Source organism: Schistocerca americana, chromosome 1, assembly GCF_021461395.2.
Source record: "Schistocerca americana isolate TAMUIC-IGC-003095 chromosome 1, iqSchAmer2.1, whole genome shotgun sequence".
NCBI classification, from domain to species: domain Eukaryota; kingdom Metazoa; phylum Arthropoda; class Insecta; order Orthoptera; family Acrididae; genus Schistocerca; species Schistocerca americana.
The window spans coordinates 109,202,587-109,227,241 of record NC_060119.1 but is presented as its reverse complement, the minus strand read 5'-3'; the positions used below and the strand labels follow the sequence as shown (position 1 = coordinate 109,227,241).

The 24,655-nt window shown below is 43.8% G+C and overlaps 19 non-coding genes across 19 annotated transcripts; all 19 read left to right on the top strand.

Annotated features, from left to right (window-relative positions):
* The first annotated feature begins 926 nt into the window (after positions 1 to 926).
* Trnar-ucu lies at positions 927 to 999 on the top strand. Its single transcript has one exon. It is a non-coding gene; the product is annotated as a tRNA-Arg (tRNA).
* Positions 1,000 to 2,226: 1,227 nt separating this feature from the next.
* Trnar-ucu lies at positions 2,227 to 2,299 on the top strand. The gene has a single exon. It is a non-coding gene; the product is annotated as a tRNA-Arg (tRNA).
* A 1,227-nt stretch (positions 2,300 to 3,526) lies between these two features.
* Trnar-ucu lies at positions 3,527 to 3,599 on the top strand. The gene has a single exon. It is a non-coding gene; the product is annotated as a tRNA-Arg (tRNA).
* A 1,227-nt stretch (positions 3,600 to 4,826) lies between these two features.
* Trnar-ucu lies at positions 4,827 to 4,899 on the top strand. Its single transcript has one exon. It is a non-coding gene; the product is annotated as a tRNA-Arg (tRNA).
* Positions 4,900 to 6,126: 1,227 nt separating this feature from the next.
* Positions 6,127 to 6,199, top strand: Trnar-ucu. Its single transcript has one exon. It is a non-coding gene; the product is annotated as a tRNA-Arg (tRNA).
* Positions 6,200 to 7,426: 1,227 nt separating this feature from the next.
* Trnar-ucu lies at positions 7,427 to 7,499 on the top strand. The gene has a single exon. It is a non-coding gene; the product is annotated as a tRNA-Arg (tRNA).
* Positions 7,500 to 8,726: 1,227 nt separating this feature from the next.
* Trnar-ucu lies at positions 8,727 to 8,799 on the top strand. The gene has a single exon. It is a non-coding gene; the product is annotated as a tRNA-Arg (tRNA).
* A 1,227-nt stretch (positions 8,800 to 10,026) lies between these two features.
* Positions 10,027 to 10,099, top strand: Trnar-ucu. Its single transcript has one exon. It is a non-coding gene; the product is annotated as a tRNA-Arg (tRNA).
* Positions 10,100 to 11,326: 1,227 nt separating this feature from the next.
* On the top strand, positions 11,327 to 11,399 carry Trnar-ucu. Its single transcript has one exon. It is a non-coding gene; the product is annotated as a tRNA-Arg (tRNA).
* A 1,227-nt stretch (positions 11,400 to 12,626) lies between these two features.
* Positions 12,627 to 12,699, top strand: Trnar-ucu. Its single transcript has one exon. It is a non-coding gene; the product is annotated as a tRNA-Arg (tRNA).
* Positions 12,700 to 13,926: 1,227 nt separating this feature from the next.
* Trnar-ucu lies at positions 13,927 to 13,999 on the top strand. The gene has a single exon. It is a non-coding gene; the product is annotated as a tRNA-Arg (tRNA).
* A 1,227-nt stretch (positions 14,000 to 15,226) lies between these two features.
* Trnar-ucu lies at positions 15,227 to 15,299 on the top strand. The gene has a single exon. It is a non-coding gene; the product is annotated as a tRNA-Arg (tRNA).
* Positions 15,300 to 16,526: 1,227 nt separating this feature from the next.
* On the top strand, positions 16,527 to 16,599 carry Trnar-ucu. Its single transcript has one exon. It is a non-coding gene; the product is annotated as a tRNA-Arg (tRNA).
* A 1,227-nt stretch (positions 16,600 to 17,826) lies between these two features.
* On the top strand, positions 17,827 to 17,899 carry Trnar-ucu. Its single transcript has one exon. It is a non-coding gene; the product is annotated as a tRNA-Arg (tRNA).
* Positions 17,900 to 19,126: 1,227 nt separating this feature from the next.
* Positions 19,127 to 19,199, top strand: Trnar-ucu. Its single transcript has one exon. It is a non-coding gene; the product is annotated as a tRNA-Arg (tRNA).
* Positions 19,200 to 20,426: 1,227 nt separating this feature from the next.
* On the top strand, positions 20,427 to 20,499 carry Trnar-ucu. Its single transcript has one exon. It is a non-coding gene; the product is annotated as a tRNA-Arg (tRNA).
* A 1,227-nt stretch (positions 20,500 to 21,726) lies between these two features.
* Positions 21,727 to 21,799, top strand: Trnar-ucu. The gene has a single exon. It is a non-coding gene; the product is annotated as a tRNA-Arg (tRNA).
* Positions 21,800 to 23,026: 1,227 nt separating this feature from the next.
* Trnar-ucu lies at positions 23,027 to 23,099 on the top strand. Its single transcript has one exon. It is a non-coding gene; the product is annotated as a tRNA-Arg (tRNA).
* A 1,227-nt stretch (positions 23,100 to 24,326) lies between these two features.
* On the top strand, positions 24,327 to 24,399 carry Trnar-ucu. Its single transcript has one exon. It is a non-coding gene; the product is annotated as a tRNA-Arg (tRNA).
* The last annotated feature ends 256 nt before the right edge of the window (positions 24,400 to 24,655 follow it).

Sequence of the window (24,655 nt, the reverse complement as noted above, 5' to 3'; positions counted from 1 at the left end):
GAAGAGTGAAATAATTTTGTATTACTTCACGAGTCAATGTATGTAATCCCAGTCATGATCTTTAATTCTTCCAGCCCAAGCTGAGAGGGTTTCAGTTTTCTCGGCCACAAGTGAGAAAAGTAGACTGTTTCACAACAAGATATAGTACTATGGTTCCTTAACTGTTCCCATTAAACAATGGCACTCTGTATCTATAGAAACGGCGGCAATATTCGCTTCAGCGCAGGGGGCTTTTGCTGGGGACTGTCAGGAGGGGACTTGCTGGATGCATGAAGGGAGAAGACCAGACAGAGACGTCTGACGCTCCGCTGACGCTTGCAGAAAACTACATTAAGTATGATTCCCGCCTATAACTGACGGCGAGAGAGATGCATCATCTGTCCACGTCTCATCGAAACACACTGTCACCAAGCAATGGCTGACGCTTCGAGGACGGCATGAAATTGACAGGGAGGTGATGCAGCTAACGTTCCTGGCAAATGTGCTAACAGGGCACACACGTCCGTTGGAGTGTATACATATGATGGGGACCGGCTGTGACACAGCAGTCAACCAAAGTCAAAAAATGTGACTAATCATACAGTGTTTCCAGTGTGTCGTTTACCACTTTGTGAGTGGATGCTGTTCTAAAGAGCGTAATTCCCATTTATCTGTAAGCAGCGCACGTGAGCGAATCTAATAGCAGGACTGTGTTACTACGATTGTACAGAGCAACTCTGTCAATACGCAGGTGTTTCAATCAGTAGGGCCATGGTAAACAGAGCGATTCGGAGTGATGTATCGTGTCTGTTACATAAATAATGAGTCTTTGATGTAATTGCTTCAGAGAAATATGAAAGTAAGCCTATCAGAAAAGTAACGCGAGACATGTAGCACGGGTCATGTCTTGCAGAATCTCTTACATCTGAGCCCGTCACTTGCACAGCGTCCCTTTGGCGCAGAGGATAGCGCGTTGGACTTCTAATCCAAAGGTCGTGGGTTCGATCCCCACAAGGGACGGGCAATTTTTAAAAACATGTGCCAATCACGAGATGGGTATTGACATATGGGTAACCACAAGCGTCTTCAAAAGGTGAAAATTGTTGTGACCTCAGTTCTATGCTTAAATATGTCAACCTTACACATACAAGCAAAATTCTCGTAGATCTGTTATCCATGACGCTGTTATGTGTAAATGCTGTAAAAACGGAACCATATCTTCACGTGCCTGTTCACGCAAATTTTCTTTCAATACCCAATTTTTACCTACAGATAGAAATATAGCAATAGAACGCACATTTTGTACAGAAACAAATACAATGAAGAGTGAAATAATTTTGTATTACTTCACGAGTCAATGTATGTAATCCCAGTCATGATCTTTAATTCTTCCAGCCCAAGCTGAGAGGGTTTCAGTTTTCTCGGCCACAAGTGAGAAAAGTAGACTGTTTCACAACAAGATATAGTACTATGGTTCCTTAACTGTTCCCATTAAACAATGGCACTCTGTATCTATAGAAACGGCGGCAATATTCGCTTCAGCGCAGGGGGCTTTTGCTGGGGACTGTCAGGAGGGGACTTGCTGGATGCATGAAGGGAGAAGACCAGACAGAGACGTCTGACGCTCCGCTGACGCTTGCAGAAAACTACATTAAGTATGATTCCCGCCTATAACTGACGGCGAGAGAGATGCATCATCTGTCCACGTCTCATCGAAACACACTGTCACCAAGCAATGGCTGACGCTTCGAGGACGGCATGAAATTGACAGGGAGGTGATGCAGCTAACGTTCCTGGCAAATGTGCTAACAGGGCACACACGTCCGTTGGAGTGTATACATATGATGGGGACCGGCTGTGACACAGCAGTCAACCAAAGTCAAAAAATGTGACTAATCATACAGTGTTTCCAGTGTGTCGTTTACCACTTTGTGAGTGGATGCTGTTCTAAAGAGCGTAATTCCCATTTATCTGTAAGCAGCGCACGTGAGCGAATCTAATAGCAGGACTGTGTTACTACGATTGTACAGAGCAACTCTGTCAATACGCAGGTGTTTCAATCAGTAGGGCCATGGTAAACAGAGCGATTCGGAGTGATGTATCGTGTCTGTTACATAAATAATGAGTCTTTGATGTAATTGCTTCAGAGAAATATGAAAGTAAGCCTATCAGAAAAGTAACGCGAGACATGTAGCACGGGTCATGTCTTGCAGAATCTCTTACATCTGAGCCCGTCACTTGCACAGCGTCCCTTTGGCGCAGAGGATAGCGCGTTGGACTTCTAATCCAAAGGTCGTGGGTTCGATCCCCACAAGGGACGGGCAATTTTTAAAAACATGTGCCAATCACGAGATGGGTATTGACATATGGGTAACCACAAGCGTCTTCAAAAGGTGAAAATTGTTGTGACCTCAGTTCTATGCTTAAATATGTCAACCTTACACATACAAGCAAAATTCTCGTAGATCTGTTATCCATGACGCTGTTATGTGTAAATGCTGTAAAAACGGAACCATATCTTCACGTGCCTGTTCACGCAAATTTTCTTTCAATACCCAATTTTTACCTACAGATAGAAATATAGCAATAGAACGCACATTTTGTACAGAAACAAATACAATGAAGAGTGAAATAATTTTGTATTACTTCACGAGTCAATGTATGTAATCCCAGTCATGATCTTTAATTCTTCCAGCCCAAGCTGAGAGGGTTTCAGTTTTCTCGGCCACAAGTGAGAAAAGTAGACTGTTTCACAACAAGATATAGTACTATGGTTCCTTAACTGTTCCCATTAAACAATGGCACTCTGTATCTATAGAAACGGCGGCAATATTCGCTTCAGCGCAGGGGGCTTTTGCTGGGGACTGTCAGGAGGGGACTTGCTGGATGCATGAAGGGAGAAGACCAGACAGAGACGTCTGACGCTCCGCTGACGCTTGCAGAAAACTACATTAAGTATGATTCCCGCCTATAACTGACGGCGAGAGAGATGCATCATCTGTCCACGTCTCATCGAAACACACTGTCACCAAGCAATGGCTGACGCTTCGAGGACGGCATGAAATTGACAGGGAGGTGATGCAGCTAACGTTCCTGGCAAATGTGCTAACAGGGCACACACGTCCGTTGGAGTGTATACATATGATGGGGACCGGCTGTGACACAGCAGTCAACCAAAGTCAAAAAATGTGACTAATCATACAGTGTTTCCAGTGTGTCGTTTACCACTTTGTGAGTGGATGCTGTTCTAAAGAGCGTAATTCCCATTTATCTGTAAGCAGCGCACGTGAGCGAATCTAATAGCAGGACTGTGTTACTACGATTGTACAGAGCAACTCTGTCAATACGCAGGTGTTTCAATCAGTAGGGCCATGGTAAACAGAGCGATTCGGAGTGATGTATCGTGTCTGTTACATAAATAATGAGTCTTTGATGTAATTGCTTCAGAGAAATATGAAAGTAAGCCTATCAGAAAAGTAACGCGAGACATGTAGCACGGGTCATGTCTTGCAGAATCTCTTACATCTGAGCCCGTCACTTGCACAGCGTCCCTTTGGCGCAGAGGATAGCGCGTTGGACTTCTAATCCAAAGGTCGTGGGTTCGATCCCCACAAGGGACGGGCAATTTTTAAAAACATGTGCCAATCACGAGATGGGTATTGACATATGGGTAACCACAAGCGTCTTCAAAAGGTGAAAATTGTTGTGACCTCAGTTCTATGCTTAAATATGTCAACCTTACACATACAAGCAAAATTCTCGTAGATCTGTTATCCATGACGCTGTTATGTGTAAATGCTGTAAAAACGGAACCATATCTTCACGTGCCTGTTCACGCAAATTTTCTTTCAATACCCAATTTTTACCTACAGATAGAAATATAGCAATAGAACGCACATTTTGTACAGAAACAAATACAATGAAGAGTGAAATAATTTTGTATTACTTCACGAGTCAATGTATGTAATCCCAGTCATGATCTTTAATTCTTCCAGCCCAAGCTGAGAGGGTTTCAGTTTTCTCGGCCACAAGTGAGAAAAGTAGACTGTTTCACAACAAGATATAGTACTATGGTTCCTTAACTGTTCCCATTAAACAATGGCACTCTGTATCTATAGAAACGGCGGCAATATTCGCTTCAGCGCAGGGGGCTTTTGCTGGGGACTGTCAGGAGGGGACTTGCTGGATGCATGAAGGGAGAAGACCAGACAGAGACGTCTGACGCTCCGCTGACGCTTGCAGAAAACTACATTAAGTATGATTCCCGCCTATAACTGACGGCGAGAGAGATGCATCATCTGTCCACGTCTCATCGAAACACACTGTCACCAAGCAATGGCTGACGCTTCGAGGACGGCATGAAATTGACAGGGAGGTGATGCAGCTAACGTTCCTGGCAAATGTGCTAACAGGGCACACACGTCCGTTGGAGTGTATACATATGATGGGGACCGGCTGTGACACAGCAGTCAACCAAAGTCAAAAAATGTGACTAATCATACAGTGTTTCCAGTGTGTCGTTTACCACTTTGTGAGTGGATGCTGTTCTAAAGAGCGTAATTCCCATTTATCTGTAAGCAGCGCACGTGAGCGAATCTAATAGCAGGACTGTGTTACTACGATTGTACAGAGCAACTCTGTCAATACGCAGGTGTTTCAATCAGTAGGGCCATGGTAAACAGAGCGATTCGGAGTGATGTATCGTGTCTGTTACATAAATAATGAGTCTTTGATGTAATTGCTTCAGAGAAATATGAAAGTAAGCCTATCAGAAAAGTAACGCGAGACATGTAGCACGGGTCATGTCTTGCAGAATCTCTTACATCTGAGCCCGTCACTTGCACAGCGTCCCTTTGGCGCAGAGGATAGCGCGTTGGACTTCTAATCCAAAGGTCGTGGGTTCGATCCCCACAAGGGACGGGCAATTTTTAAAAACATGTGCCAATCACGAGATGGGTATTGACATATGGGTAACCACAAGCGTCTTCAAAAGGTGAAAATTGTTGTGACCTCAGTTCTATGCTTAAATATGTCAACCTTACACATACAAGCAAAATTCTCGTAGATCTGTTATCCATGACGCTGTTATGTGTAAATGCTGTAAAAACGGAACCATATCTTCACGTGCCTGTTCACGCAAATTTTCTTTCAATACCCAATTTTTACCTACAGATAGAAATATAGCAATAGAACGCACATTTTGTACAGAAACAAATACAATGAAGAGTGAAATAATTTTGTATTACTTCACGAGTCAATGTATGTAATCCCAGTCATGATCTTTAATTCTTCCAGCCCAAGCTGAGAGGGTTTCAGTTTTCTCGGCCACAAGTGAGAAAAGTAGACTGTTTCACAACAAGATATAGTACTATGGTTCCTTAACTGTTCCCATTAAACAATGGCACTCTGTATCTATAGAAACGGCGGCAATATTCGCTTCAGCGCAGGGGGCTTTTGCTGGGGACTGTCAGGAGGGGACTTGCTGGATGCATGAAGGGAGAAGACCAGACAGAGGCGTCTGACGCTCCGCTGACGCTTGCAGAAAACTACATTAAGTATGATTCCCGCCTATAACTGACGGCGAGAGAGATGCATCATCTGTCCACGTCTCATCGAAACACACTGTCACCAAGCAATGGCTGACGCTTCGAGGACGGCATGAAATTGACAGGGAGGTGATGCAGCTAACGTTCCTGGCAAATGTGCTAACAGGGCACACACGTCCGTTGGAGTGTATACATATGATGGGGACCGGCTGTGACACAGCAGTCAACCAAAGTCAAAAAATGTGACTAATCATACAGTGTTTCCAGTGTGTCGTTTACCACTTTGTGAGTGGATGCTGTTCTAAAGAGCGTAATTCCCATTTATCTGTAAGCAGCGCACGTGAGCGAATCTAATAGCAGGACTGTGTTACTACGATTGTACAGAGCAACTGTGTCAATACGCAGGTGTTTCAATCAGTAGGGCCATGGTAAACAGAGCGATTCGGAGTGATGTATCGTGTCTGTTACATAAATAATGAGTCTTTGATGTAATTGCTTCAGAGAAATATGAAAGTAAGCCTATCAGAAAAGTAACGCGAGACATGTAGCACGGGTCATGTCTTGCAGAATCTCTTACATCTGAGCCCGTCACTTGCACAGCGTCCCTTTGGCGCAGAGGATAGCGCGTTGGACTTCTAATCCAAAGGTCGTGGGTTCGATCCCCACAAGGGACGGGCAATTTTTAAAAACATGTGCCAATCACGAGATGGGTATTGACATATGGGTAACCACAAGCGTCTTCAAAAGGTGAAAATTGTTGTGACCTCAGTTCTATGCTTAAATATGTCAACCTTACACATACAAGCAAAATTCTCGTAGATCTGTTATCCATGACGCTGTTATGTGTAAATGCTGTAAAAACGGAACCATATCTTCACGTGCCTGTTCACGCAAATTTTCTTTCAATACCCAATTTTTACCTACAGATAGAAATATAGCAATAGAACGCACATTTTGTACAGAAACAAATACAATGAAGAGTGAAATAATTTTGTATTACTTCACGAGTCAATGTATGTAATCCCAGTCATGATCTTTAATTCTTCCAGCCCAAGCTGAGAGGGTTTCAGTTTTCTCGGCCACAAGTGAGAAAAGTAGACTGTTTCACAACAAGATATAGTACTATGGTTCCTTAACTGTTCCCATTAAACAATGGCACTCTGTATCTATAGAAACGGCGGCAATATTCGCTTCAGCGCAGGGGGCTTTTGCTGGGGACTGTCAGGAGGGGACTTGCTGGATGCATGAAGGGAGAAGACCAGACAGAGGCGTCTGACGCTCCGCTGACGCTTGCAGAAAACTACATTAAGTATGATTCCCGCCTATAACTGACGGCGAGAGAGATGCATCATCTGTCCACGTCTCATCGAAACACACTGTCACCAAGCAATGGCTGACGCTTCGAGGACGGCATGAAATTGACAGGGAGGTGATGCAGCTAACGTTCCTGGCAAATGTGCTAACAGGGCACACACGTCCGTTGGAGTGTATACATATGATGGGGACCGGCTGTGACACAGCAGTCAACCAAAGTCAAAAAATGTGACTAATCATACAGTGTTTCCAGTGTGTCGTTTACCACTTTGTGAGTGGATGCTGTTCTAAAGAGCGTAATTCCCATTTATCTGTAAGCAGCGCACGTGAGCGAATCTAATAGCAGGACTGTGTTACTACGATTGTACAGAGCAACTCTGTCAATACGCAGGTGTTTCAATCAGTAGGGCCATGGTAAACAGAGCGATTCGGAGTGATGTATCGTGTCTGTTACATAAATAATGAGTCTTTGATGTAATTGCTTCAGAGAAATATGAAAGTAAGCCTATCAGAAAAGTAACGCGAGACATGTAGCACGGGTCATGTCTTGCAGAATCTCTTACATCTGAGCCCGTCACTTGCACAGCGTCCCTTTGGCGCAGAGGATAGCGCGTTGGACTTCTAATCCAAAGGTCGTGGGTTCGATCCCCACAAGGGACGGGCAATTTTTAAAAACATGTGCCAATCACGAGATGGGTATTGACATATGGGTAACCACAAGCGTCTTCAAAAGGTGAAAATTGTTGTGACCTCAGTTCTATGCTTAAATATGTCAACCTTACACATACAAGCAAAATTCTCGTAGATCTGTTATCCATGACGCTGTTATGTGTAAATGCTGTAAAAACGGAACCATATCTTCACGTGCCTGTTCACGCAAATTTTCTTTCAATACCCAATTTTTACCTACAGATAGAAATATAGCAATAGAACGCACATTTTGTACAGAAACAAATACAATGAAGAGTGAAATAATTTTGTATTACTTCACGAGTCAATGTATGTAATCCCAGTCATGATCTTTAATTCTTCCAGCCCAAGCTGAGAGGGTTTCAGTTTTCTCGGCCACAAGTGAGAAAAGTAGACTGTTTCACAACAAGATATAGTACTATGGTTCCTTAACTGTTCCCATTAAACAATGGCACTCTGTATCTATAGAAACGGCGGCAATATTCGCTTCAGCGCAGGGGGCTTTTGCTGGGGACTGTCAGGAGGGGACTTGCTGGATGCATGAAGGGAGAAGACCAGACAGAGACGTCTGACGCTCCGCTGACGCTTGCAGAAAACTACATTAAGTATGATTCCCGCCTATAACTGACGGCGAGAGAGATGCATCATCTGTCCACGTCTCATCGAAACACACTGTCACCAAGCAATGGCTGACGCTTCGAGGACGGCATGAAATTGACAGGGAGGTGATGCAGCTAACGTTCCTGGCAAATGTGCTAACAGGGCACACACGTCCGTTGGAGTGTATACATATGATGGGGACCGGCTGTGACACAGCAGTCAACCAAAGTCAAAAAATGTGACTAATCATACAGTGTTTCCAGTGTGTCGTTTACCACTTTGTGAGTGGATGCTGTTCTAAAGAGCGTAATTCCCATTTATCTGTAAGCAGCGCACGTGAGCGAATCTAATAGCAGGACTGTGTTACTACGATTGTACAGAGCAACTCTGTCAATACGCAGGTGTTTCAATCAGTAGGGCCATGGTAAACAGAGCGATTCGGAGTGATGTATCGTGTCTGTTACATAAATAATGAGTCTTTGATGTAATTGCTTCAGAGAAATATGAAAGTAAGCCTATCAGAAAAGTAACGCGAGACATGTAGCACGGGTCATGTCTTGCAGAATCTCTTACATCTGAGCCCGTCACTTGCACAGCGTCCCTTTGGCGCAGAGGATAGCGCGTTGGACTTCTAATCCAAAGGTCGTGGGTTCGATCCCCACAAGGGACGGGCAATTTTTAAAAACATGTGCCAATCACGAGATGGGTATTGACATATGGGTAACCACAAGCGTCTTCAAAAGGTGAAAATTGTTGTGACCTCAGTTCTATGCTTAAATATGTCAACCTTACACATACAAGCAAAATTCTCGTAGATCTGTTATCCATGACGCTGTTATGTGTAAATGCTGTAAAAACGGAACCATATCTTCACGTGCCTGTTCACGCAAATTTTCTTTCAATACCCAATTTTTACCTACAGATAGAAATATAGCAATAGAACGCACATTTTGTACAGAAACAAATACAATGAAGAGTGAAATAATTTTGTATTACTTCACGAGTCAATGTATGTAATCCCAGTCATGATCTTTAATTCTTCCAGCCCAAGCTGAGAGGGTTTCAGTTTTCTCGGCCACAAGTGAGAAAAGTAGACTGTTTCACAACAAGATATAGTACTATGGTTCCTTAACTGTTCCCATTAAACAATGGCACTCTGTATCTATAGAAACGGCGGCAATATTCGCTTCAGCGCAGGGGGCTTTTGCTGGGGACTGTCAGGAGGGGACTTGCTGGATGCATGAAGGGAGAAGACCAGACAGAGACGTCTGACGCTCCGCTGACGCTTGCAGAAAACTACATTAAGTATGATTCCCGCCTATAACTGACGGCGAGAGAGATGCATCATCTGTCCACGTCTCATCGAAACACACTGTCACCAAGCAATGGCTGACGCTTCGAGGACGGCATGAAATTGACAGGGAGGTGATGCAGCTAACGTTCCTGGCAAATGTGCTAACAGGGCACACACGTCCGTTGGAGTGTATACATATGATGGGGACCGGCTGTGACACAGCAGTCAACCAAAGTCAAAAAATGTGACTAATCATACAGTGTTTCCAGTGTGTCGTTTACCACTTTGTGAGTGGATGCTGTTCTAAAGAGCGTAATTCCCATTTATCTGTAAGCAGCGCACGTGAGCGAATCTAATAGCAGGACTGTGTTACTACGATTGTACAGAGCAACTCTGTCAATACGCAGGTGTTTCAATCAGTAGGGCCATGGTAAACAGAGCGATTCGGAGTGATGTATCGTGTCTGTTACATAAATAATGAGTCTTTGATGTAATTGCTTCAGAGAAATATGAAAGTAAGCCTATCAGAAAAGTAACGCGAGACATGTAGCACGGGTCATGTCTTGCAGAATCTCTTACATCTGAGCCCGTCACTTGCACAGCGTCCCTTTGGCGCAGAGGATAGCGCGTTGGACTTCTAATCCAAAGGTCGTGGGTTCGATCCCCACAAGGGACGGGCAATTTTTAAAAACATGTGCCAATCACGAGATGGGTATTGACATATGGGTAACCACAAGCGTCTTCAAAAGGTGAAAATTGTTGTGACCTCAGTTCTATGCTTAAATATGTCAACCTTACACATACAAGCAAAATTCTCGTAGATCTGTTATCCATGACGCTGTTATGTGTAAATGCTGTAAAAACGGAACCATATCTTCACGTGCCTGTTCACGCAAATTTTCTTTCAATACCCAATTTTTACCTACAGATAGAAATATAGCAATAGAACGCACATTTTGTACAGAAACAAATACAATGAAGAGTGAAATAATTTTGTATTACTTCACGAGTCAATGTATGTAATCCCAGTCATGATCTTTAATTCTTCCAGCCCAAGCTGAGAGGGTTTCAGTTTTCTCGGCCACAAGTGAGAAAAGTAGACTGTTTCACAACAAGATATAGTACTATGGTTCCTTAACTGTTCCCATTAAACAATGGCACTCTGTATCTATAGAAACGGCGGCAATATTCGCTTCAGCGCAGGGGGCTTTTGCTGGGGACTGTCAGGAGGGGACTTGCTGGATGCATGAAGGGAGAAGACCAGACAGAGACGTCTGACGCTCCGCTGACGCTTGCAGAAAACTACATTAAGTATGATTCCCGCCTATAACTGACGGCGAGAGAGATGCATCATCTGTCCACGTCTCATCGAAACACACTGTCACCAAGCAATGGCTGACGCTTCGAGGACGGCATGAAATTGACAGGGAGGTGATGCAGCTAACGTTCCTGGCAAATGTGCTAACAGGGCACACACGTCCGTTGGAGTGTATACATATGATGGGGACCGGCTGTGACACAGCAGTCAACCAAAGTCAAAAAATGTGACTAATCATACAGTGTTTCCAGTGTGTCGTTTACCACTTTGTGAGTGGATGCTGTTCTAAAGAGCGTAATTCCCATTTATCTGTAAGCAGCGCACGTGAGCGAATCTAATAGCAGGACTGTGTTACTACGATTGTACAGAGCAACTCTGTCAATACGCAGGTGTTTCAATCAGTAGGGCCATGGTAAACAGAGCGATTCGGAGTGATGTATCGTGTCTGTTACATAAATAATGAGTCTTTGATGTAATTGCTTCAGAGAAATATGAAAGTAAGCCTATCAGAAAAGTAACGCGAGACATGTAGCACGGGTCATGTCTTGCAGAATCTCTTACATCTGAGCCCGTCACTTGCACAGCGTCCCTTTGGCGCAGAGGATAGCGCGTTGGACTTCTAATCCAAAGGTCGTGGGTTCGATCCCCACAAGGGACGGGCAATTTTTAAAAACATGTGCCAATCACGAGATGGGTATTGACATATGGGTAACCACAAGCGTCTTCAAAAGGTGAAAATTGTTGTGACCTCAGTTCTATGCTTAAATATGTCAACCTTACACATACAAGCAAAATTCTCGTAGATCTGTTATCCATGACGCTGTTATGTGTAAATGCTGTAAAAACGGAACCATATCTTCACGTGCCTGTTCACGCAAATTTTCTTTCAATACCCAATTTTTACCTACAGATAGAAATATAGCAATAGAACGCACATTTTGTACAGAAACAAATACAATGAAGAGTGAAATAATTTTGTATTACTTCACGAGTCAATGTATGTAATCCCAGTCATGATCTTTAATTCTTCCAGCCCAAGCTGAGAGGGTTTCAGTTTTCTCGGCCACAAGTGAGAAAAGTAGACTGTTTCACAACAAGATATAGTACTATGGTTCCTTAACTGTTCCCATTAAACAATGGCACTCTGTATCTATAGAAACGGCGGCAATATTCGCTTCAGCGCAGGGGGCTTTTGCTGGGGACTGTCAGGAGGGGACTTGCTGGATGCATGAAGGGAGAAGACCAGACAGAGACGTCTGACGCTCCGCTGACGCTTGCAGAAAACTACATTAAGTATGATTCCCGCCTATAACTGACGGCGAGAGAGATGCATCATCTGTCCACGTCTCATCGAAACACACTGTCACCAAGCAATGGCTGACGCTTCGAGGACGGCATGAAATTGACAGGGAGGTGATGCAGCTAACGTTCCTGGCAAATGTGCTAACAGGGCACACACGTCCGTTGGAGTGTATACATATGATGGGGACCGGCTGTGACACAGCAGTCAACCAAAGTCAAAAAATGTGACTAATCATACAGTGTTTCCAGTGTGTCGTTTACCACTTTGTGAGTGGATGCTGTTCTAAAGAGCGTAATTCCCATTTATCTGTAAGCAGCGCACGTGAGCGAATCTAATAGCAGGACTGTGTTACTACGATTGTACAGAGCAACTCTGTCAATACGCAGGTGTTTCAATCAGTAGGGCCATGGTAAACAGAGCGATTCGGAGTGATGTATCGTGTCTGTTACATAAATAATGAGTCTTTGATGTAATTGCTTCAGAGAAATATGAAAGTAAGCCTATCAGAAAAGTAACGCGAGACATGTAGCACGGGTCATGTCTTGCAGAATCTCTTACATCTGAGCCCGTCACTTGCACAGCGTCCCTTTGGCGCAGAGGATAGCGCGTTGGACTTCTAATCCAAAGGTCGTGGGTTCGATCCCCACAAGGGACGGGCAATTTTTAAAAACATGTGCCAATCACGAGATGGGTATTGACATATGGGTAACCACAAGCGTCTTCAAGAGGTGAAAATTGTTGTGACCTCAGTTCTATGCTTAAATATGTCAACCATACACATACAAGCAAAATTCTCGTAGATCTGTTATCCATGACGCTGTTATGTGTAAATGCTGTAAAAACGGAACCATATCTTCACGTGCCTGTTCACGCAAATTTTCTTTCAATACCCAATTTTTACCTACAGATAGAAATATAGCAATAGAACGCACATTTTGTACAGAAACAAATACAATGAAGAGTGAAATAATTTTGTATTACTTCACGAGTCAATGTATGTAATCCCAGTCATGATCTTTAATTCTTCCAGCCCAAGCTGAGAGGGTTTCAGTTTTCTCGGCCACAAGTGAGAAAAGTAGACTGTTTCACAACAAGATATAGTACTATGGTTCCTTAACTGTTCCCATTAAACAATGGCACTCTGTATCTATAGAAACGGCGGCAATATTCGCTTCAGCGCAGGGGGCTTTTGCTGGGGACTGTCAGGAGGGGACTTGCTGGATGCATGAAGGGAGAAGACCAGACAGAGACGTCTGACGCTCCGCTGACGCTTGCAGAAAACTACATTAAGTATGATTCCCGCCTATAACTGACGGCGAGAGAGATGCATCATCTGTCCACGTCTCATCGAAACACACTGTCACCAAGCAATGGCTGACGCTTCGAGGACGGCATGAAATTGACAGGGAGGTGATGCAGCTAACGTTCCTGGCAAATGTGCTAACAGGGCACACACGTCCGTTGGAGTGTATACATATGATGGGGACCGGCTGTGACACAGCAGTCAACCAAAGTCAAAAAATGTGACTAATCATACAGTGTTTCCAGTGTGTCGTTTACCACTTTGTGAGTGGATGCTGTTCTAAAGAGCGTAATTCCCATTTATCTGTAAGCAGCGCACGTGAGCGAATCTAATAGCAGGACTGTGTTACTACGATTGTACAGAGCAACTCTGTCAATACGCAGGTGTTTCAATCAGTAGGGCCATGGTAAACAGAGCGATTCGGAGTGATGTATCGTGTCTGTTACATAAATAATGAGTCTTTGATGTAATTGCTTCAGAGAAATATGAAAGTAAGCCTATCAGAAAAGTAACGCGAGACATGTAGCACGGGTCATGTCTTGCAGAATCTCTTACATCTGAGCCCGTCACTTGCACAGCGTCCCTTTGGCGCAGAGGATAGCGCGTTGGACTTCTAATCCAAAGGTCGTGGGTTCGATCCCCACAAGGGACGGGCAATTTTTAAAAACATGTGCCAATCACGAGATGGGTATTGACATATGGGTAACCACAAGCGTCTTCAAAAGGTGAAAATTGTTGTGACCTCAGTTCTATGCTTAAATATGTCAACCTTACACATACAAGCAAAATTCTCGTAGATCTGTTATCCATGACGCTGTTATGTGTAAATGCTGTAAAAACGGAACCATATCTTCACGTGCCTGTTCACGCAAATTTTCTTTCAATACCCAATTTTTACCTACAGATAGAAATATAGCAATAGAACGCACATTTTGTACAGAAACAAATACAATGAAGAGTGAAATAATTTTGTATTACTTCACGAGTCAATGTATGTAATCCCAGTCATGATCTTTAATTCTTCCAGCCCAAGCTGAGAGGGTTTCAGTTTTCTCGGCCACAAGTGAGAAAAGTAGACTGTTTCACAACAAGATATAGTACTATGGTTCCTTAACTGTTCCCATTAAACAATGGCACTCTGTATCTATAGAAACGGCGGCAATATTCGCTTCAGCGCAGGGGGCTTTTGCTGGGGACTGTCAGGAGGGGACTTGCTGGATGCATGAAGGGAGAAGACCAGACAGAGACGTCTGACGCTCCGCTGACGCTTGCAGAAAACTACATTAAGTATGATTCCCGCCTATAACTGACGGCGAGAGAGATGCATCATCTGTCCACGTCTCATCGAAACACACTGTCACCAAGCAATGGCTGACGCTTCGAGGACGGCATGAAATTGACAGGGAGGTGATGCAGCTAACGTTCCTGGCAAATGTGCTAACAGGGCACACACGTCCGTTGGAGTGTATACATATGATGGGGACCGGCTGTGACACAGCAGTCAACCAAAGTCAAAAAATGTGACTAATCATACAGTGTTTCCAGTGTGTCGTTTACCACTTTGTGAGTGGATGCTGTTCTAAAGAGCGTAATTCCCATTTATCTGTAAGCAGCGCACGTGAGCGAATCTAATAGCAGGACTGTGTTACTACGATTGTACAGAGCAACTCTGTCAATACGCAGGTGTTTCAATCAGTAGGGCCATGGTAAACAGAGCGATTCGGAGTGATGTATCGTGTCTGTTACATAAATAATGAGTCTTTGATGTAATTGCTTCAGAGAAATATGAAAGTAAGCCTATCAGAAAAGTAACGCGAGACATGTAGCACGGGTCATGTCTTGCAGAATCTCTTACATCTGAGCCCGTCACTTGCACAGCGTCCCTTTGGCGCAGAGGATAGCGCGTTGGACTTCTAATCCAAAGGTCGTGGGTTCGATCCCCACAAGGGACGGGCAATTTTTAAAAACATGTGCCAATCACGAGATGGGTATTGACATATGGGTAACCACAAGCGTCTTCAAAAGGTGAAAATTGTTGTGACCTCAGTTCTATGCTTAAATATGTCAACCTTACACATACAAGCAAAATTCTCGTAGATCTGTTATCCATGACGCTGTTATGTGTAAATGCTGTAAAAACGGAACCATATCTTCACGTGCCTGTTCACGCAAATTTTCTTTCAATACCCAATTTTTACCTACAGATAGAAATATAGCAATAGAACGCACATTTTGTACAGAAACAAATACAATGAAGAGTGAAATAATTTTGTATTACTTCACGAGTCAATGTATGTAATCCCAGTCATGATCTTTAATTCTTCCAGCCCAAGCTGAGAGGGTTTCAGTTTTCTCGGCCACAAGTGAGAAAAGTAGACTGTTTCACAACAAGATATAGTACTATGGTTCCTTAACTGTTCCCATTAAACAATGGCACTCTGTATCTATAGAAACGGCGGCAATATTCGCTTCAGCGCAGGGGGCTTTTGCTGGGGACTGTCAGGAGGGGACTTGCTGGATGCATGAAGGGAGAAGACCAGACAGAGACGTCTGACGCTCCGCTGACGCTTGCAGAAAACTACATTAAGTATGATTCCCGCCTATAACTGACGGCGAGAGAGATGCATCATCTGTCCACGTCTCATCGAAACACACTGTCACCAAGCAATGGCTGACGCTTCGAGGACGGCATGAAATTGACAGGGAGGTGATGCAGCTAACGTTCCTGGCAAATGTGCTAACAGGGCACACACGTCCGTTGGAGTGTATACATATGATGGGGACCGGCTGTGACACAGCAGTCAACCAAAGTCAAAAAATGTGACTAATCATACAGTGTTTCCAGTGTGTCGTTTACCACTTTGTGAGTGGATGCTGTTCTAAAGAGCGTAATTCCCATTTATCTGTAAGCAGCGCACGTGAGCGAATCTAATAGCAGGACTGTGTTACTACGATTGTACAGAGCAACTCTGTCAATACGCAGGTGTTTCAATCAGTAGGGCCATGGTAAACAGAGCGATTCGGAGTGATGTATCGTGTCTGTTACATAAATAATGAGTCTTTGATGTAATTGCTTCAGAGAAATATGAAAGTAAGCCTATCAGAAAAGTAACGCGAGACATGTAGCACGGGTCATGTCTTGCAGAATCTCTTACATCTGAGCCCGTCACTTGCACAGCGTCCCTTTGGCGCAGAGGATAGCGCGTTGGACTTCTAATCCAAAGGTCGTGGGTTCGATCCCCACAAGGGACGGGCAATTTTTAAAAACATGTGCCAATCACGAGATGGGTATTGACATATGGGTAACCACAAGCGTCTTCAAAAGGTGAAAATTGTTGTGACCTCAGTTCTATGCTTAAATATGTCAACCTTACACATACAAGCAAAATTCTCGTAGATCTGTTATCCATGACGCTGTTATGTGTAAATGCTGTAAAAACGGAACCATATCTTCACGTGCCTGTTCACGCAAATTTTCTTTCAATACCCAATTTTTACCTACAGATAGAAATATAGCAATAGAACGCACATTTTGTACAGAAACAAATACAATGAAGAGTGAAATAATTTTGTATTACTTCACGAGTCAATGTATGTAATCCCAGTCATGATCTTTAATTCTTCCAGCCCAAGCTGAGAGGGTTTCAGTTTTCTCGGCCACAAGTGAGAAAAGTAGACTGTTTCACAACAAGATATAGTACTATGGTTCCTTAACTGTTCCCATTAAACAATGGCACTCTGTATCTATAGAAACGGCGGCAATATTCGCTTCAGCGCAGGGGGCTTTTGCTGGGGACTGTCAGGAGGGGACTTGCTGGATGCATGAAGGGAGAAGACCAGACAGAGACGTCTGACGCTCCGCTGACGCTTGCAGAAAACTACATTAAGTATGATTCCCGCCTATAACTGACGGCGAGAGAGATGCATCATCTGTCCACGTCTCATCGAAACACACTGTCACCAAGCAATGGCTGACGCTTCGAGGACGGCATGAAATTGACAGGGAGGTGATGCAGCTAACGTTCCTGGCAAATGTGCTAACAGGGCACACACGTCCGTTGGAGTGTATACATATGATGGGGACCGGCTGTGACACAGCAGTCAACCAAAGTCAAAAAATGTGACTAATCATACAGTGTTTCCAGTGTGTCGTTTACCACTTTGTGAGTGGATGCTGTTCTAAAGAGCGTAATTCCCATTTATCTGTAAGCAGCGCACGTGAGCGAATCTAATAGCAGGACTGTGTTACTACGATTGTACAGAGCAACTCTGTCAATACGCAGGTGTTTCAATCAGTAGGGCCATGGTAAACAGAGCGATTCGGAGTGATGTATCGTGTCTGTTACATAAATAATGAGTCTTTGATGTAATTGCTTCAGAGAAATATGAAAGTAAGCCTATCAGAAAAGTAACGCGAGACATGTAGCACGGGTCATGTCTTGCAGAATCTCTTACATCTGAGCCCGTCACTTGCACAGCGTCCCTTTGGCGCAGAGGATAGCGCGTTGGACTTCTAATCCAAAGGTCGTGGGTTCGATCCCCACAAGGGACGGGCAATTTTTAAAAACATGTGCCAATCACGAGATGGGTATTGACATATGGGTAACCACAAGCGTCTTCAAAAGGTGAAAATTGTTGTGACCTCAGTTCTATGCTTAAATATGTCAACCTTACACATACAAGCAAAATTCTCGTAGATCTGTTATCCATGACGCTGTTATGTGTAAATGCTGTAAAAACGGAACCATATCTTCACGTGCCTGTTCACGCAAATTTTCTTTCAATACCCAATTTTTACCTACAGATAGAAATATAGCAATAGAACGCACATTTTGTACAGAAACAAATACAATGAAGAGTGAAATAATTTTGTATTACTTCACGAGTCAATGTATGTAATCCCAGTCATGATCTTTAATTCTTCCAGCCCAAGCTGAGAGGGTTTCAGTTTTCTCGGCCACAAGTGAGAAAAGTAGACTGTTTCACAACAAGATATAGTACTATGGTTCCTTAACTGTTCCCATTAAACAATGGCACTCTGTATCTATAGAAACGGCGGCAATATTCGCTTCAGCGCAGGGGGCTTTTGCTGGGGACTGTCAGGAGGGGACTTGCTGGATGCATGAAGGGAGAAGACCAGACAGAGACGTCTGACGCTCCGCTGACGCTTGCAGAAAACTACATTAAGTATGATTCCCGCCTATAACTGACGGCGAGAGAGATGCATCATCTGTCCACGTCTCATCGAAACACACTGTCACCAAGCAATGGCTGACGCTTCGAGGACGGCATGAAATTGACAGGGAGGTGATGCAGCTAACGTTCCTGGCAAATGTGCTAACAGGGCACACACGTCCGTTGGAGTGTATACATATGATGGGGACCGGCTGTGACACAGCAGTCAACCAAAGTCAAAAAATGTGACTAATCATACAGTGTTTCCAGTGTGTCGTTTACCACTTTGTGAGTGGATGCTGTTCTAAAGAGCGTAATTCCCATTTATCTGTAAGCAGCGCACGTGAGCGAATCTAATAGCAGGACTGTGTTACTACGATTGTACAGAGCAACTCTGTCAATACGCAGGTGTTTCAATCAGTAGGGCCATGGTAAACAGAGCGATTCGGAGTGATGTATCGTGTCTGTTACATAAATAATGAGTCTTTGATGTAATTGCTTCAGAGAAATATGAAAGTAAGCCTATCAGAAAAGTAACGCGAGACATGTAGCACGGGTCATGTCTTGCAGAATCTCTTACATCTGAGCCCGTCACTTGCACAGCGTCCCTTTGGCGCAGAGGATAGCGCGTTGGACTTCTAATCCAAAGGTCGTGGGTTCGATCCCCACAAGGGACGGGCAATTTTTAAAAACATGTGCCAATCACGAGATGGGTATTGACATATGGGTAACCACAAGCGTCTTCAAAAGGTGAAAATTGTTGTGACCTCAGTTCTATGCTTAAATATGTCAACCTTACACATACAAGCAAAATTCTCGTAGATCTGTTATCCATGACGCTGTTATGTGTAAATGCTGTAAAAACGGAACCATATCTTCACGTGCCTGTTCACGCAAATTTTCTTTCAATACCCAATTTTTACCTACAGATAGAAATATAGCAATAGAACGCACATTTTGTACAGAAACAAATACAATGAAGAGTGAAATAATTTTGTATTACTTCACGAGTCAATGTATGTAATCCCAGTCATGATCTTTAATTCTTCCAGCCCAAGCTGAGAGGGTTTCAGTTTTCTCGGCCACAAGTGAGAAAAGTAGACTGTTTCACAACAAGATATAGTACTATGGTTCCTTAACTGTTCCCATTAAACAATGGCACTCTGTATCTATAGAAACGGCGGCAATATTCGCTTCAGCGCAGGGGGCTTTTGCTGGGGACTGTCAGGAGGGGACTTGCTGGATGCATGAAGGGAGAAGACCAGACAGAGACGTCTGACGCTCCGCTGACGCTTGCAGAAAACTACATTAAGTATGATTCCCGCCTATAACTGACGGCGAGAGAGATGCATCATCTGTCCACGTCTCATCGAAACACACTGTCACCAAGCAATGGCTGACGCTTCGAGGACGGCATGAAATTGACAGGGAGGTGATGCAGCTAACGTTCCTGGCAAATGTGCTAACAGGGCACACACGTCCGTTGGAGTGTATACATATGATGGGGACCGGCTGTGACACAGCAGTCAACCAAAGTCAAAAAATGTGACTAATCATACAGTGTTTCCAGTGTGTCGTTTACCACTTTGTGAGTGGATGCTGTTCTAAAGAGCGTAATTCCCATTTATCTGTAAGCAGCGCACGTGAGGGAATCTAATAGCAGGACTGTGTTACTACGATTGTACAGAGCAACTCTGTCAATACGCAGGTGTTTCAATCAGTAGGGCCATGGTAAACAGAGCGATTCGGAGTGATGTATCGTGTCTGTTACATAAATAATGAGTCTTTGATGTAATTGCTTCAGAGAAATATGAAAGTAAGCCTATCAGAAAAGTAACGCGAGACATGTAGCACGGGTCATGTCTTGCAGAATCTCTTACATCTGAGCCCGTCACTTGCACAGCGTCCCTTTGGCGCAGAGGATAGCGCGTTGGACTTCTAATCCAAAGGTAGTGGGTTCGATCCCCACAAGGGACGGGCAATTTTTAAAAACATGTGCCAATCACGAGATGGGTATTGACATATGGGTAACCACAAGCGTCTTCAAAAGGTGAAAATTGTTGTGACCTCAGTTCTATGCTTAAATATGTCAACCTTACACATACAAGCAAAATTCTCGTAGATCTGTTATCCATGACGCTGTTATGTGTAAATGCTGTAAAAACGGAACCATATCTTCACGTGCCTGTTCACGCAAATTTTCTTTCAATACCCAATTTTTACCTACAGATAGAAATATAGCAATAGAACGCACATTTTGTACAGAAACAAATACAATGAAGAGTGAAATAATTTTGTATTACTTCACGAGTCAATGTATGTAATCCCAGTCATGATCTTTAATTCTTCCAGCCCAAGCTGAGAGGGTTTCAGTTTTCTCGGCCACAAGTGAGAAAAGTAGACTGTTTCACAACAAGATATAGTACTATGGTTCCTTAACTGTTCCCATTAAACAATGGCACTCTGTATCTATAGAAACGGCGGCAATATTCGCTTCAGCGCAGGGGGCTTTTGCTGGGGACTGTCAGGAGGGGACTTGCTGGATGCATGAAGGGAGAAGACCAGACAGAGACGTCTGACGCTCCGCTGACGCTTGCAGAAAACTACATTAAGTATGATTCCCGCCTATAACTGACGGCGAGAGAGATGCATCATCTGTCCACGTCTCATCGAAACACACTGTCACCAAGCAATGGCTGACGCTTCGAGGACGGCATGAAATTGACAGGGAGGTGATGCAGCTAACGTTCCTGGCAAATGTGCTAACAGGGCACACACGTCCGTTGGAGTGTATACATATGATGGGGACCGGCTGTGACACAGCAGTCAACCAAAGTCAAAAAATGTGACTAATCATACAGTGTTTCCAGTGTGTCGTTTACCACTTTGTGAGTGGATGCTGTTCTAAAGAGCGTAATTCCCATTTATCTGTAAGCAGCGCACGTGAGCGAATCTAATAGCAGGACTGTGTTACTACGATTGTACAGAGCAACTCTGTCAATACGCAGGTGTTTCAATCAGTAGGGCCATGGTAAACAGAGCGATTCGGAGTGATGTATCGTGTCTGTTACATAAATAATGAGTCTTTGATGTAATTGCTTCAGAGAAATATGAAAGTAAGCCTATCAGAAAAGTAACGCGAGACATGTAGCACGGGTCATGTCTTGCAGAATCTCTTACATCTGAGCCCGTCACTTGCACAGCGTCCCTTTGGCGCAGAGGATAGCGCGTTGGACTTCTAATCCAAAGGTCGTGGGTTCGATCCCCACAAGGGACGGGCAATTTTTAAAAACATGTGCCAATCACGAGATGGGTATTGACATATGGGTAACCACAAGCGTCTTCAAAAGGTGAAAATTGTTGTGACCTCAGTTCTATGCTTAAATATGTCAACCTTACACATACAAGCAAAATTCTCGTAGATCTGTTATCCATGACGCTGTTATGTGTAAATGCTGTAAAAACGGAACCATATCTTCACGTGCCTGTTCACGCAAATTTTCTTTCAATACCCAATTTTTACCTACAGATAGAAATATAGCAATAGAACGCACATTTTGTACAGAAACAAATACAATGAAGAGTGAAATAATTTTGTATTACTTCACGAGTCAATGTATGTAATCCCAGTCATGATCTTTAATTCTTCCAGCCCAAGCTGAGAGGGTTTCAGTTTTCTCGGCCACAAGTGAGAAAAGTAGACTGTTTCACAACAAGATATAGTACTACGGTTCCTTAACTGTTCCCATTAAACAATGGCACTCTGTATCTATAGAAACGGCGGCAATATTCGCTTCAGCGCAGGGGGCTTTTGCTGGGGACTGTCAGGAGGGGACTTGCTGGATGCATGAAGGGAGAAGACCAGACAGAGACGTCTGACGCTCCGCTGACGCTTGCAGAAAACTACATTAAGTATGATTCCCGCCTATAACTGACGGCGAGAGAGATGCATCATCTGTCCACGTCTCATCGAAACACACTGTCACCAAGCAATGGCTGACGCTTCGAGGACGGCATGAAATTGACAGGGAGGTGATGCAGCTAACGTTCCTGGCAAATGTGCTAACAGGGCACACACGTCCGTTGGAGTGTATACATATGATGGGGACCGGCTGTGACACAGCAGTCAACCAAAGTCAAAAAATGTGACTAATCATACAGTGTTTCCAGTGTGTCGTTTACCACTTTGTGAGTGGATGCTGTTCTAAAGAGCGTAATTCCCATTTATCTGTAAGCAGCGCACGTGAGCGAATCTAATAGCAGGACTGTGTTACTACGATTGTACAGAGCAACTCTGTCAATACGCAGGTGTTTCAATCAGTAGGGCCATGGTAAACAGAGCGATTCGGAGTGATGTATCGTGTCTGTTACATAAATAATGAGTCTTTGATGTAATTGCTTCAGAGAAATATGAAAGTAAGCCTATCAGAAAAGTAACGCGAGACATGTAGCACGGGTCATGTCTTGCAGAATCTCTTACATCTGAGCCCGTCACTTGCACAGCGTCCCTTTGGCGCAGAGGATAGCGCGTTGGACTTCTAATCCAAAGGTCGTGGGTTCGATCCCCACAAGGGACGGGCAATTTTTAAAAACATGTGCCAATCACGAGATGGGTATTGACATATGGGTAACCACAAGCGTCTTCAAAAGGTGAAAATTGTTGTGACCTCAGTTCTATGCTTAAATATGTCAACCTTACACATACAAGCAAAATTCTCGTAGATCTGTTATCCATGACGCTGTTATGTGTAAATGCTGTAAAAACGGAACCATATCTTCACGTGCCTGTTCACGCAAATTTTCTTTCAATACCCAATTTTTACCTACAGATAGAAATATAGCAATAGAACGCACATTTTGTACAGAAACAAATACAATGAAGAGTGAAATAATTTTGTATTACTTCACGAGTCAATGTATGTAATCCCAGTCATGATCTTTAATTCTTCCAGCCCAAGCTGAGAGGGTTTCAGTTTTCTCGGCCACAAGTGAGAAAAGTAGACTGTTTCACAACAAGATATAGTACTATGGTTCCTTAACTGTTCCCATTAAACAATGGCACTCTGTATCTATAGAAACGGCGGCAATATTCGCTTCAGCGCAGGGGGCTTTTGCTGGGGACTGTCAGGAGGGGACTTGCTGGATGCATGAAGGGAGAAGACCAGACAGAGACGTCTGACGCTCCGCTGACGCTTGCAGAAAACTACATTAAGTATGATTCCCGCCTATAACTGACGGCGAGAGAGATGCATCATCTGTCCACGTCTCATCGAAACACACTGTCACCAAGCAATGGCTGACGCTTCGAGGACGGCATGAAATTGACAGGGAGGTGATGCAGCTAACGTTCCTGGCAAATGTGCTAACAGGGCACACACGTCCGTTGGAGTGTATACATATGATGGGGACCGGCTGTGACACAGCAGTCAACCAAAGTCAAAAAATGTGACTAATCATACAGTGTTTCCAGTGTGTCGTTTACCACTTTGTGAGTGGATGCTGTTCTAAAGAGCGTAATTCCCATTTATCTGTAAGCAGCGCACGTGAGCGAATCTAATAGCAGGACTGTGTTACTACGATTGTACAGAGCAACTCTGTCAATACGCAGGTGTTTCAATCAGTAGGGCCATGGTAAACAGAGCGATTCGGAGTGATGTATCGTGTCTGTTACATAAATAATGAGTCTTTGATGTAATTGCTTCAGAGAAATATGAAAGTAAGCCTATCAGAAAAGTAACGCGAGACATGTAGCACGGGTCATGTCTTGCAGAATCTCTTACATCTGAGCCCGTCACTTGCACAGCGTCCCTTTGGCGCAGAGGATAGCGCGTTGGACTTCTAATCCAAAGGTCGTGGGTTCGATCCCCACAAGGGACGGGCAATTTTTAAAAACATGTGCCAATCACGAGATGGGTATTGACATATGGGTAACCACAAGCGTCTTCAAAAGGTGAAAATTGTTGTGACCTCAGTTCTATGCTTAAATATGTCAACCTTACACATACAAGCAAAATTCTCGTAGATCTGTTATCCATGACGCTGTTATGTGTAAATGCTGTAAAAACGGAACCATATCTTCACGTGCCTGTTCACGCAAATTTTCTTTCAATACCCAATTTTTACCTACAGATAG